At 38.6% G+C, this 15,164-nt stretch overlaps 1 long non-coding RNA gene across 1 annotated transcript in view; it reads left to right on the top strand.

Annotated features, from left to right (window-relative positions):
- Window positions 1-5,832: 5,832 nt before the first annotated feature.
- Window positions 5,833-15,164, top strand: part of LOC148895609 (uncharacterized) — a 52,181-nt gene continuing 42,849 nt past the window's right edge. Inside the window, exon 1 of the long non-coding RNA XR_016115630.1 lies at window positions 5,833-6,046. This is a non-coding gene — a long non-coding RNA (uncharacterized LOC148895609). The remainder of the gene's footprint in view (window positions 6,047-15,164) is intronic.

The raw sequence follows: 15,164 nt of genomic DNA, 5'->3' as shown, positions 1-15,164 counted from the left end.
ATGGCAGCTATGTGCCATTCATCAGTTCACAGCATTCAGCAACAAAATATATCGTCAATTATTATGTTTGGCGGTCAAAAATAGTGGCATGAGTCACGGAGCTACCCGTTAGCGCACATGCTAACTACGCAAAGCATCTGCGTCAACCAAAATAAACAAAGAAATAAAGAAAGAAATAAAACAAATGCTTGTTTTTCAATTTAACTTTCAGTTGAACAATTAATCCACTTCACATTGAGTCATATCAGTGTGCACGTTCTCCACGTCCTTGGGTGGGTTTTCTCCGGGTACTCTGGTTTCCTCCCACATTCCAAAAACATACATGGAAGGCAGATTGAACACTCTCAATTGTCCCTAGATGTGAGTGTGAGCGTGAATGGCTGTTCATCTCTGTGTGCAATGCAATTGGTTGGCAACCGGTTCAGGGTGTCTCCAGCACGTCCCACAACCCTTGTGAGGATGAAAATTTCAGAAAATGCCTGGATGGATGGAATCTTCAGTTTGAAAAAAATACACCAAAGTTTTATTGAAGTTTTTTTTTTTTTATCTTTAAAAAATGGCATTTTATTCTTTTAACATTCTGACTTTTTTCACCTCAAAAATAGGTGACTTTTTAAGTATTATGGGCCGCAACCAGTTCAGGGTTTACCCCGTCTACAACACAAAGACAGCTGGGATTGGACCCTTGTGAGGAATAATCAGATTAGAAAATGGAAAAATGGACGGATACATCAATTACATACAAAAGCTTCAAATATAATCTTCCATCCATGAAGAGGGGAGGCCGACTGCACATTAAATAGGATAGTTGTCCATATTAAGCACTTTGTTACAGCTTCAGCTGTTGTTAAAGCACAACATAAATCAATATGTATGTATTGTTTTGTCTTGTAAATAAATTGTTTAAATAGAATTGATAGGTTAGTGGATCTTCTGATCTGATCAATGATCGCTGATAGTTTTTTTTAAACTCACTCATTGATGATTGACGCCAAAATCCTGATTGAGTCGACATTCCGTTTATTGGTTTGTAATGATGAAATTTGCACCTAATGAGGCATGTTTGACATTCAATCCTATTTGAAGATTTTAAACTAGCAACGTAAATTCATCTAAAAAAAGTTAGGAAGTGAATTGAATGAAAGGATCAAGAATTGCCCGTGTTTACATGAGTTTTACACCCTGTACAGACCCACAAGCTCCCCTCCTCTTCTCCATGTCCCACCCCCCAATCAATCTGCTGTGTGCATTCAAGGCTGTCTGAATGCGCTTGAACTTAACCGGTGGAACTGCCTGGGAAAAGAAACGAGACTTTGGCCCTTTTACTCCCCTCCTTTTCACACAGCCAGACTGATGCTGGTGCTCATTTGCATAAAATTCAGCCTCCTCGTCTCCAATTAAACCAGGAACGCCTCAAGAAAAAACTAGTCCGGTCTGCACGTGGCCAAGGATGAGCAGCTATCACCCATGTAGGCATCCCTTCACAAAGTGTGAGTTCATTGTTTATTACCGCTAAATGCTGAGCTCATCGATGTTCTTACCTATTTGAGTTTTGTTCTTTTGCGAACTGTGTAAATAGTTTTTGTGTTTGAATCTTTTTTTCTTGCCGGGAAACAATTCAGTTTGTGTCGGCTGAGGGCCTTAAGAGTATGATTTATACAATGAGCAGATGTTTATCATGATATAGTACCAGCATGTGTGAGGTTTGAACAATTTTGTGGGCTTCTTTTTTGAACCAATTTGTGAGTTTTGCATGACAGGCTGGAACGAGCTTTTTATATGAGTGTGACATGGCAAAATTGTGATAATGATTATATTGGATGAGAAAAAAGCAGAAGGGGAAATACATTTATCTTCTGTATTCACATTGTATTTTGTGAACAAAATACCCAATTTTCTTCTTTTAATTAAGGTTTTCATTATTGTATTTATATTCCCCCTGAGATTTCTTGAATATTATCCTGCATTTGTTGTTGTTTTTCTACTTTTCCCTTTCATAATTTTGCTGCTCTAAAATTGGGATGTATTCATTGTGAAACAAACAAAGTTGTTCTTATCTTTTTTTATCTTATTGATAATTTAAGTTATTTGATGTCTTTCATAGAAAGCACCATACGGAAACAAGGCAACAAAAACAAACACATTTAATGTGTTACTTTGGAAGAAAACATTAGACATCATGTACCTATCCCCATCTGGGTTACTAATTGTCCAAGGTAACACTTTTGTCTATTGATATAAATTAGTAATTGGGGTCCTCAGACTGCATGAGAGAACAGCAGCAAGACAGAAACCCATACACTGTAATGCCAATCTAAATGTCTCATTCCATGTTCTGTATGGCCCAGAAACTGTAGATTCCAATGGTCTGCATGGTACATTATTGTACATGCTCTACTGTGTTGCAGTTTAAATATGTCACCGTTCACTTTTCTTTTTCAACCAAATTGTCTAGCACTTCATTGATTGTTCTGGTGGCACACATTTTGTTTTCTTATTGCAACTTGCAAACTTGAAAATGTCTCATTTCTGTGTTCACTTCTCATGACGAGACTTTTGACAGAACACTGGAGGATTTTTTCTCATTTTAATCAAGCTTTCATGCAACCCCTTTCCCTAATCAGCCATCCAGCATGACTATAATGCATGGCACAAACGTAGAACGCAACACCAACATATTGTACTTAGGCTCTGAGTTAACAAGAGAACACGAAAGAAACATAAATCAAAAGGGGCGCCTGCCTGAATCCCAATTCTAACTAAATTAATGGAGTGAATGGATGTAGAGAGATGGAACAATTCCACTATTTTTCTACATACTTCAGAGATTAGCTCATCTTAATGTTCAGCATCTATAATCAACAATCTGTTGTTGTTTGGAGTTCCGACAAATATGTGGACTTGCGATGCAAGGCCTGACATCTCGGGTCAAGCCTATTTTCTGAAGGGCAGCCATTATAATTCCCAGAGGTGTCCACTTTAATGGGGTCATTATTATTGTTACTCGCCATTTGAGTTCAACATGAAGAGTTGGCCTGCTCATGCATACTGACTCTATCCTATTTATTGCCCATTTTACGCATCCAACTTGCACTTGAATGATGTCTTTGTGACATAATACATGTAATACCACATTTAAAAAATAAGCTTGTTTGAAAATACACATTAACCAGAGAATACAATGTCAAAGCAATATCAGATTATGATGTAAATCTTTAATAATAGTTCTTTTTCAAAGTCAAAGTCAGCTTTATTGTCAAATATGCTAATATGCATGACATACAGCACAGATGAAATTACTGTCCTGTTTTATTAATACAACACAAATTATTCAAATTAAGGCACATTAAAATGACTTATGTGAGCAATTTTTTGAATTTCTCCCATCCTTAAGAATGTACCACAGCATTTTAAGAGTGGGAATTCTTTTCAATTGATGTATTTTGTATTTATTTAAGGATCTGTTATAAGTTTTGTTAAAATCATCATTTATACACATTACAAATTATCTCAGTGTTGTATCACAATGGGGCTCATTGTCAAACCCAATCTATTTAAATATTATTGAATTAATATTTTAATTTACTATACTGTTTATGAATACGTTTAAAAATGTTACACGAATCTGTGTAGTTTTAACATATTCTTGAAAATTTCAAAATCCATAAAGTACACTATTAAAACATTTTTAATTCCAAAACTTCACCCCACATCATGCAATTTAGAAATATTTAAAATCTGCACTAAAATAATATCACTAGATATAGGCTCAATAATTATGGTTCTTGTAATTATTATGACAACTCTACTTTCCCAAAGTCAGCTTCTTATTTTGAGTTGTGATAAAATGTATTGTTCCGTGTTTAAATCCGTTTATAATGAAAACGATATTGAGACAATAAACTCGTATTTCGTTTATTACTTTGTTTGGTACCTTTTATCGTATGATGCAGTCAGCGTTCGTTATAATTTTTCGTGCTTGTACAAATTGATCATGCTCAAGACGCATCTGACGAGTTGAATTGCCTAAAAAAAAGTATTACCACACCTTGCATCTATTCATGCAATTAATTTAATTTTCCATTTACAGCTGTAATTTTCTTAATGTGATAATTGTATTTCTCGGAATAAAAAAAATATGAGTGATCATTAGTTTGGTATCAGAAGCCGTGTAAATGGGCCTCCAACTAGCAAGTCGGTTTGCGTTGATTACGTTCTATAGCGCAGCTACTGTAGCTCGTGTGGTATTTGTGTGATTCTTATTAATCGTGTTCACATAAAAGGGATTCATTGAAATGGTTGTCAGTGGGCGTGGTTGCGGCCAGACTGCATAGGAATGAAGGCCGTGGTGGTTTTTTTTTTTAATTTGCACGGCCTTTTACATCCTACCGTTCCGCCTGCGACCAATAGAGGCCGCCATCGATTACGCTAAAGGGGAATTTTGGTGCACCTGAAATTTGAAGGTCACCAAACTCGCCAAAACCAAATTTCGGATGTTAAAAACGTATTCACAATTACGCCTATTTACTCATTTTATTATGTCGCTTTTATCCTCAGTAATTGTATGCTAATTTAATGTAGCTCTGTATACACGCAAATCGTGGCTATTTGTTGACCGGTGCGTGACAATTAATCACGTTCCAATAAAGGATGAGAAAAGTGTATTTGTACATTTTTTCAAACTACAATTTATTGGACCAATGTCTTTCAATATGTTGTTCTTAAAAGTAGAGTGAATATTAGCCACATTATTTAATATGCTCGGTGATTGAATGTTTTTGCAGTGCCTTTCACACTCAGTATGAAACACGAAAGAGACAGCAAAACCCTTCAAAATGTAAATATTTATACATAAATAAAACAATTAAACACTTAAATGTAAAGAAATTAAAGTACTATTAGAAGAAAAACACGATTTAAAACCTTTCAGAGCCCGTAATAAATATTGATGAGAAGGTTTCTTCAGCCGTCATCTGTACTTTTTGAAAAAGTACAGATGGCGGCTGAAGAAACCTTCTCATCGATGGACCACTCCTGTACGACTGAGAGCTTACACAGACGTAATAAATATTGTATTTTTCATTCTTATTGTTCCTTTTTAGTATTTTCATGCTTGATTTTTTTTAATCGTTTTAAAATTATTTATATGCATTTTTAGCACCACTGTTCTTCGATGCAGTGGCACTAGTGGGAGAAAGAATAATGCTGTAATGTAATTTATTATTATCAATCGTATCTATATTCTGATAAATCTAATTTTTAATTTAATCAAAAATTAACAAATACCGATGTGATGGATTTATATAGCTCTTTATTTGGGTAGTTTAATGCCCTCAACCAGAAGGATTCGCGGTTCGCCTGTGGGCACCCTTGACCTATTTAATACAATGTATGTTACGTATAATTTATTTGGTGAGCAAAATATAGCTTCCATTCCATAAAATGCTATTTAAACACCCCCTCCAAAATATCACAAGGTAAAATAAAAAACAAATATATATTTTTTTGTTGAAACGTGTTTTATCACCACCCTCTCGAATAATGGGCGCGTCTGATTGGACGAGTCTATCCTGGCAGATGACGTCAGACGGCGTGCCTATTTTTCTCGCTCTCCCTTTCACGCTCTTTCCTTTTTCCTTTTAGTCAATATATCAGCAGCATACGTTCGACCAGTCTCTTTTATAACCTCGATACTGGGCCTTGATTCTAGAACACGTCTGTGCTAGAATGTTCCCGATCGCAGCCCGGAATGAACAGCCAGTTACGTCAGGGGTGGTGGGGGGGGGGGGGGGGGGCGTGAAGGAGGGGGCGGGTTGGGAGGACCAACGAGATAGCAGAGTCCACACATTCTCCTCCGAAGACGTGGAGGAGATGCTGCGTTGGATACTAGTTAAAATAAAGCGATGGCGACTAATTCTATACGAACTGGGACAAGTTCACTTGACGACAGAATGCACGCGTTCACAGCTCTCCCTTTCGTTCGAAAGACGTCGACTTTATAAGAAAAGAGGATTCGAAGCTATTAGGGTGGATTTACCGTATGAATGTAAGTCATGTTTCTTCCATTAAAAAAGTATGGTTGTGCTTTTTCAGTGGCTCTTAATGTCAAGTGGCGTCCATTTAGGACCGCCCTGAGGGAACAATTACGTGACTGTTACAGCCATGGGAAATTATTCTTGTGTGTGTGTGTGTGTGTGTGTGTGTGTGTGTGTGTGTGTGTGTGTGTGTGTGTGCGCGCGCGCGCGCGTGTGTGTGCATGTGTGCGCGCGCGCGTCAGACAGCATTGTGATGCTAATACCGTACACTCCAGCACGTTGTTGAACTTGATGTTGAATTTCAAAAAATAAAAAATCGCTGATACGACACCCCAACTCGTGAAATTTTCATTTTCTATATTTTATTGTACACCAGTTTCAATATGAATATCCCAGACGTTACCAATTCAAGCTATAACATGTACGTTTAGAAAAACATATTGGGATAATTTATGTTCATTGACAATAAAAATAATTATGAATATACGTTTTAAATAAATATGATCTTTATACGTTAAAATACGTTTCCGTATGTTAAATATTTTGCAGCACAAATAATACCCGAAAACACGATGGAGTTCAGTTTCAATGACGATAACCTTTTTTTTCTCCACTATTAAAAATGTTATTTCGAGCTGTTTCTATTTGGTGGTAATTTATAATCCTCAAATATTGTTTTGTTTAATGCATACATCTTGTTCGACGACGTGTGTGTAGAATATTTTTGCCACTAATGGTGAAAGCAAACTTTTTTCCCTCATGCCTTACTTCGTGTAACCAATAAAACCGTGCTTTATATAGTTTTTTGACGACGATACTGTTCTACATACTTGGCAATAAAAATGATTCTGATTCTGATTCTGATTCTGATTTAACTTTATCTAACTATAATATACAATGACGCACTATTTGTAATAAAATTGCAAGTTTTCTGCACAGTCACTTTTTATTTGCTATGATAAAGCTATACTTCTAATAAAAATATATTCAGGTAGAAAGCAAAATAATGTAAAATAATGGCAAGCCAATATAGCTGTTCATCCATTTTAACAATTACATTTTGAGGGTATTTTACTTTTTAAATCAATATGTATTGTATATTTACTACATTTTTTTCCCATTTGTTGCTGTTTTACAATTTAATATGTAAACTCCTTATGACATTTAAATCAGGGAAAACACACGTGTGATTTACTTATGGTTAGAGCCAATGTTGATTCAATACTTTGGGTTTTGAGATGTATTTGACCACTCGTGGAATGACGTTGTGCGTTGTGTGTTTGTGTGTGTTTCCTAAATTCGTTTCAGCACCGTGGACAGTGGTCGTGTAGTTCCCTCGTGGATGTCTCAGTCTAAGATCCATTTGAGATACTCTGAGTTATATAGTTCGTTCTGGCAACAACATATACGAATCGACGGACAACACAGACAATACTTGAAACAAGACGAGAGCTTGTGTCTACGTACCTGGACACGCTATTGTACGTCATTTTGAAAGGATGTGACGTGGCTTCGGGGCGTGTCACGTTCCAACGACTGTACAGTATTTGTTTTTCATCTCAAGTATTTCTTCGGTAGTAAATGCAAAATAATGACATGCATAATTACACACAATGCAAATGACTTTCTAACGTTGATATATTTTAGCTACATTCTCACGCGCTCTGATGTAGGAAGCACGCGCGCGTGCGCGCGCACACACACACGCAGACAAGGTGCACTTTAAGATGCAGTTATATTGGTAGCATTTTGCCTGTATATATATATATATATATATATATATGTGTGTGTGTGTGTGTGTGTGTGTGTAGAATGTCATGCTTAGTGCTAAACGTTCAGCTGCATCTCACTGCTATTCTTTTAGCATCAGCCTTGTATTTTTCAGCCTTGCTATTCTTTTATCAAAAGGGAATAAAATATTCTTGAGGCCAGATAAGAGTGAAGGGGGCGTTTTTTAATGTCCTGTCCCGTCTAGAATCAGTTTAATTTACATAAAGATGACTGTTCATATGTATATCAATGCACGACAGGAAGACACTGAGGGATGTTTTAGAAGCTATCATTCGGCTTGGACCGTTCTGATCATTATTTAGTCATTTTGACATCATTAAATATTAGTATGGAGCCTCAAGGCACCCTTTATTATTTTATTCCCTTTTCCTGTTTTGTAAATTAAGATTCTTGCTCGGCTTCTTTCTTACATGAAATCGTTTCCTTTTTTTCTGACTGTTGGAAAAATAAACCCGCATTGCTGGTGCTTGGATACGGTATAGCTTTTTAGTAATGTGGCACCAACCATTCAGCACCACGTTGGTCGCCGGCCACCACGACTGGGTGAGGCCGGGGAGCGAGGCACCCCCTACATTGTAAATTGGGGTCGACCCGCTGTCAGTCTGGTGGATTTCAACCGTAGTTATTTCTGTTAAAAACAAAAACAAAAACAAAAACAAAAACAAAAAAACTAATAATTGGAATTAACTTGCTTCAATGTGTGGCATTTTGCTTTCCGTATAGTCCATCCATCCATCCATTTTCCGTACCGCTTATTCCTCAATAGGATCGCGGGGGGTGCTGGAGCCAATCCCAGCTCGGGCACAAGGCGGGGGACACCCTGAATTGGTTGCCAGCCAATCGCAGGACACACAAGGACAAACAACAGTCACTTTCACACTCACACTTTGGGACAATTTGGAGTCTTCAATCTGCCTGCCATGCATGTTTTTGGAATGTGGGAGGAAACCGGAGGACCCGGAGAAAACCCACGCGGGCCCGGGGAGAACATGCAAGCTCCACACAGGGAGGCCGGTGTGCTAACCGGGCCCCATGATTGGGACTGTTCATATATTTGTGGTGTTGTGCAACAATCTGTGCAACACTGTGCATTAATTGACTGTGGAATGCGTTCGAGCGCGTGTGTGTGTGCGTGTAGATGTCTAAATTCGGGTGGATGCATCGTAGCTTTTGACGCAACAAAACGTTTGGGAGCCTCTTGTTTATTGCGAATAATATAATAAGGCTTCACGACCCGCGCGTGGGTTTTACGCGTCAGACTTAGTCACCACCCGTTTGTGTGTGACGATGTACGGCAGGTGGGTGTGACGTCATCTACGGATGATATCAGCTTCCTTGACCGCTCTTGTCGTCAATGTTCAGTTGTGGCGGGGTTGCACAAGTGCGGGTGGACTTGTGTCGCCGTTTGGTTTGGCCAATTACGACGGCCGTGAACGCAACTGCCTGATTAAAAAAAGGAAGGTGAGCGAAGGGAGGGGCGGAAGAAGACTGTCTCCCACGTGACCACAACACGCTGCAACGTCGGCGCCGGCGGCGGCTCCTTTAAGAGAGACGTGGGTTAGTTTTTCTCTTTGGTTATCTAGCTGTATGAGTTTATGCAATATCATAAAGCTAGAGAACCGAATGTAGAAACTAATGCCTCAGACGTCACGCGCAAGGATGGCTGCGAGGACGGATGGAGGGATCATGCAATCGAGGGTGGTGATGGAGGACCGAGAAGCACCAAACGTCGTCCGCGTAGATTGCGTGGGAAAAAAAGGCACCTCAATCCCTGCTACCTTCCGACCCGATTTAATGGATGTACAGTGTAAATCTTGGAACGTGGAGTACTCAATCCCCAAAAATGGTTTGATTCATGGCGCTGTGCAATCGTGGAGTGACTCCCATGCCGTGGGGGAGGTTCCATTCATGAAGGAGGTGCTGCTTCATTTGAACACGCATGCCTTCTGTTTTATGCAGGTTTTATTATTGTGTGCATGGCTTTATATGGACGTGGACGTGTCATCTGAAAGAGCCTTGGGATCGGTTCACTGCACCAACGTACCCCTACTCCAAACCAAATGATTCCTACCTGTCACGACTGGGGCTGACTTGACATTCAATTCTATAAAAACCCACAAATGCCTTAATTATAAAATTGTTGAATCATTTTTGCTTTCGTTTAGCATGGTCTGCATGTAAAGTCCCATCAATATTTTATAGCGCTTGTTTGTTCTCATTAAATTGAACATAAAACTATTGACAATTTAGAGGCTCTAAATTGCCTTAAATGCATGTTTTGGTCATATGAGAGGAAACAAACCTAACCATTATTTTACTATGCTGCCATCTCAAAATGTGATTGTTTCTTTGTTTCCTCGATTGATATTTATCCTGAAATTAACATCTTTTGAAGGAGTGACTAATTTATCCCTGGATTTAGTCCGATCCAGGCTACACGTACACGGCCTGGATTGTCAAAAGTCAGTCATCTTTATTGTCAAATATGCTAATATCTTGTTTTAAGAAGTCAAGAAACCTGCATTATCATAGAGAAGATAACATTGAACTTGGCTTTTATGGCGGTCTATGGAATCAAAAATTTAGCCCATTAAATCCCAGCTGCATTCTTTACCACTCCCAAGCTTCCCTGTATCATGTTGCAGTATTTCATGTTGCAGCTGTTTACACACATTTATGTCCTGTATGATTTGAGATGTAAGATTAGAGACACAAGGGTCAGTCTATTTTTTTATTTAAAATTAATGGCCATCATATTTATCCCTTTTCAACTGAAGGGGAAAACTCCTGGTTCCGCTCTGGATGTATTGTGTTAGAAGGGCCTGTTGAATTTTAAACTAGTCACAGTGCAGTGCTGGAGCCATTGTTGAGCTGCAGTTATAGCTCCTATAAAAGTGTCACGTCACAGTGGAGAATGACTTAGTGTTAGCAAGGACAGTGCTCTTTTTGTGCCATGTGATCAGTAACCGGGATGTATTGTGTTGTCATTGTATATTGTGCAATGTGTGAAAGTGTTAATTTGTAGTGTAATGTTGCGATGGAGCATTGACACTCATTCTGTCCACAGAAATGTCTCTGGGATTAGAGATACATTTAAAAAAAATGGGATTAATATTTTGACCTACAATGACAAACACACTGATTGTCATTAGATGTGTCGGTGCTGAGAGATGGGTGTTGACAACCAAAATATTGTAAGGTAGAAGTATTGACTGTTATTCCTGCCAAATAATACACACAAATGCAGAGACCTTCCACTTTTATGAGGCCATCAAATACGGTCGTTATGCCAAAAGATTAGCATTTGTATGGTTAGCTGAGTGAATACTGTGATGTATAGGCGCATAATATTGCTTGTAGAAAAAAAAAAATCCTGTTGATCTGGAGACAACCATTCGCACAAATGTTAGTGTCATTAGGAAATGTCAATGCTGAAAAATTAGAATTGATGCTCTTTTGTAGTGATGTCGAATGAATTATGCGACTATTAAAAGATGAGTCAAAATTTAGTGCTAAAAGAACAGCATGGACCCTAAACATTTTAAGACTCTTGTAGTGCATAAAATATCATGTCAGTACCAAAGGGTGAATAGACGAATATTGTCACATTCCCCCAAAAAATGTGAGTCCCCTTCCCTTAGAAGTCATCTGTAATTTGAAGGTTCATTCATACGAAATACAAGACAACAGCGGTCTACCAGATCTTCACACAATCAGAAAATGCCCAATTTGTTTGACTTAAGGTGAAGCAGCATGAGGCTCATCACCCAATGGAATTGTGTTCAAATTGGTTGTGCTTTCTCACATATTTAGGAGTTTTTGTTGTACAGACCAAAGTTGACATTTTTGGCCATGATTCTAACAACACTGCTCATCACTAACACAAGACTACAGAGTAAAGCATGCTAATATCATACAGTAGTGTTTTTCATCAGCTTCACCTGGGGTCTCAGTTAAAATAGCGGGAATTGAGTCAAATGAGTACTGAGTACTGAGTACTATTGAGTACTGTGAGACTAATAAAGGCATATCCAATCCAATCCAATCCAATCCAAATAGTTTCAGTCAGTTTCCACACACAGCTTTCAGTTTTCTGCTGAAATGTAAACCAAATGAAAAACAACTCATCCAGAACAACTGAACTTTATTTGGCATTAATAAGACATGTCTGTTGGCGCACCTAACAGTTTTTTTCTTTCAAAAGCTGACCATGCGCCTCATAATCCGGTGCGCCTTATGTATGGAAAACATTTCAAAATATGTCATTCATTGAAGTCGCCCCTTATAATGTGATGCATCTTATGTATGGAAAATGTTTTTAAATATGTCATTCGTTGAAGGTGTGCCTTATATTCCAGAAAATACGGTACTTAATTCTGCACAGCGCATCCCAGTTAGATGCTTGTGCAACTTGTGCAACCAAATTTTTAATTTCTTTTTTTACTTTCAAATCTGAAACCTGTGGTATTTGAAAAGGGATGCGTAGACTTTTTACATGCACTTTAAGTGTCACATTATATGTTATGCATTCCGCCTGTCTGGTCAATACAATCTTCTTTCTGGTAATAAAAAAAACGACACACATAATGCGGGTTTTGAATTGAAATATTGCCTCATTAACCGACTAACCTCATTGCTTGTGTGTCTCATGCCTTTTTTGAGTTGGCGTTTCAATATCCATGAGAATATTGGACTTCATTTGATAAGTAGCACAGGCGTATTAAATGCGTATCCCCTTTATGTGTCCTTTAATGGGATTATTGTGAGACCAAACCAACAAATTTATAGCACCATTTAATTTTGACAATACTGTTTATGGTCTGACTACACATGCACCCACATATGCAATGATTGCCCAGTTGTGGTAGAAATGAATGCATTGCTGTGGGGTAATAAATAGGGGGGGGGGGGAGGTCAGGGAAAAGGGGCTGGGGTGGGGGCTTGTGGGGGCTTTGAGATCGAAATTCAGTCTAGCGATTGACGGAGAGGCAGGCAGGCTGGCAGGCTAGACGTCGATGTTCCCACATTAATATATGTGTCTGTCTGGGCCCTCTTTAAGGCCCTCAGCACCAGATGGAGTCTGGTCTGCTCTAGTCTAGTCCACCAACACCTGCCATGCTGCATTGTCTCCATCACTGATTACTCAACTTCCCATGCCTGCTTTTTAGCATTTTTATTGCTTTGTCATCACTTTTATTCCAAAACACGTGCTCTGACTGTGATTAGTTTGCTATACATTGTCCACCAGGATGTTGTAATGAATGAACAAATTAATTATATAATATGTTGACCATTTATGGTTTAACCCTGGTGGGATTAAATACTACAAGTGTTGTAATAGCAGTTTTTTTGGCTATTAACATTATTGGAAGAAAAAAAAATGTCACCCAACCTTAACCCAGGTATATAATCACAGATTATATTAAAATTAGTGATCCGTAGTTATTTTCACACGACCAAACAACACATCAAGACACTATTAACAATTTTCAGCTCATTTGCACAGTGACCATTGTTGAGAAACACTGGAACGCAACACTGTTCTTGTAAAAATGATTCTCAAAATGTACTCATTTGGACCACATAACATGAAAATATTAGCTTGATTTATATTTTTCAGCGACAACAATATTATGGTTGAGTGTTTTCTCTATGATAGAAGTAAACTCACAGCCATGAATGCATAAAAGTGAGCCATTGGTAATGTTCTGAACATTTGTAGGTTAAATGTCTTTAGGGTTTTGATAATAGTTTGTCAGTAGTTTTATAATTTTTTTCAGCAGTCTGGATCAATTGCGCTCATGGGCCAAATACAGCCCACGGGCTTCAGGTAGCCTAGCACTGTTATATACTGTATTTGTTTTCTTATGTATGCTGGATTGTATGTATATGTACGTGTGCATATATATATATATATATATATATATATATATACATGTATGTATGTATATATACATGTATGTGTGTATATATACATGTATGTGTGTATATATAGTAGGATATGGTATCTGAACTTGTGAATTCTCAGCTTGGTAGCCTAGCAACAGGCTCTGACCCATGTGAGCGAACTAAGGGAAAAAATTTGAAAGGCTGATATGCTGCCGTTAAATCCGCAAAGGAACGTCAGATATTGGGTGGGTGTAATCTCGAACTACTTTGTGTAATCGTTCGTGAAGTGCACTTCCTGTGAGCTTCCTCATTTGTGTCAATTGCTGTGTGTCATTTGGACTGTCCTCCATTTGGTATTGCCGTCTGAAATAATTGCTTTTAACATTTGAAGTGGAAAGTAGAGATCCTCCTGTCTAGGATTCTTTACCATCAATACAGTCCCTGTCCAGCTTTAGCAAGAGACGTCATGTTATCACTGCTATGAGACATTATATCTGCTATCACTGTATGGTGTAGTCGTATCTCACGAAGTGTCCGTTACATTTAGTTTAAAATCTTTTCCTTTCGGCTTTTCCCTTCAAGGGGTCGCCACAGCAAATCAGTGTCCTCCATCTTTAGAGGTTTGATTCACACGTTTGTTTTGGCCAAGCTTTTACGTCGGATACCCTTCCTGACGCAACCCTCTGTAATTATCCGGGCTTGGGACAGGCACAAGAAGACTTCTGTACCTTTGTGGCTACAGAACAAGCAACTCACTCAGTAAAAGGCTTCCAAACACAAAATGGTCATCAGTACAGCAAAAACTGTACTCACCATTTGATGACAATGCTTTGATCTTACCGTGAAATGGGCATCTCTTTCCCAATTCAATGCACCATCTTCTGTTTTATGTTTAGTTTGACAGTAAACTTCAACTCGGAGTAACATTAAATAACTTAAAGCCTCTTTTTTTGGATAACTGATGAAATGAGTATTCACTGCCACCATTGTGCTTGTACCTCAAATTGTCGCAAGTCAAAACAACAAACGACGGCTCACATCAATCAACATACTGTAATCCTAAATGGAAAAATACAACAGAAAATAACATGATATATATATATATATATATATATATAAAAAATCCTCGTCTCACCCACCATGGGTGGTGTCTGTCCCCATTTCAGCTCGGGTCCTCTACCAGAGGCCAGGAAGCTTGAGGGTTCTGCGCAGTATCCGTGCTGTTCCCAGCACTGCGCTTTTCTGGACCGAGATATCCGATGTTGTTCCCGGGATCTGTTGCAACCACTCGTCGAGTTTGGGGGTCACTGCCCCAAGTGCTCCGACCACCACAGGCACGACTGTCACCTTTACCTTCCAGGCTCTCTCCAGCTCCTCTCTGAGCCCTTGGTATTTCTCGATTTTCTCATGTTCCTTCTTTCTGATGTTCCCATCACTCGGGACCGCTAC

Source organism: Hippocampus bargibanti, linkage group LG07 (assembly GCF_051943395.1).
Source record: "Hippocampus bargibanti isolate YZ-2025 linkage group LG07, ASM5194339v1, whole genome shotgun sequence".
NCBI classification, from domain to species: Eukaryota; Metazoa; Chordata; class Actinopteri; order Syngnathiformes; family Syngnathidae; genus Hippocampus; species Hippocampus bargibanti.
Note: the sequence above shows the minus strand (reverse complement) of the source record. Positions and strands in the feature narration are given on the sequence as shown.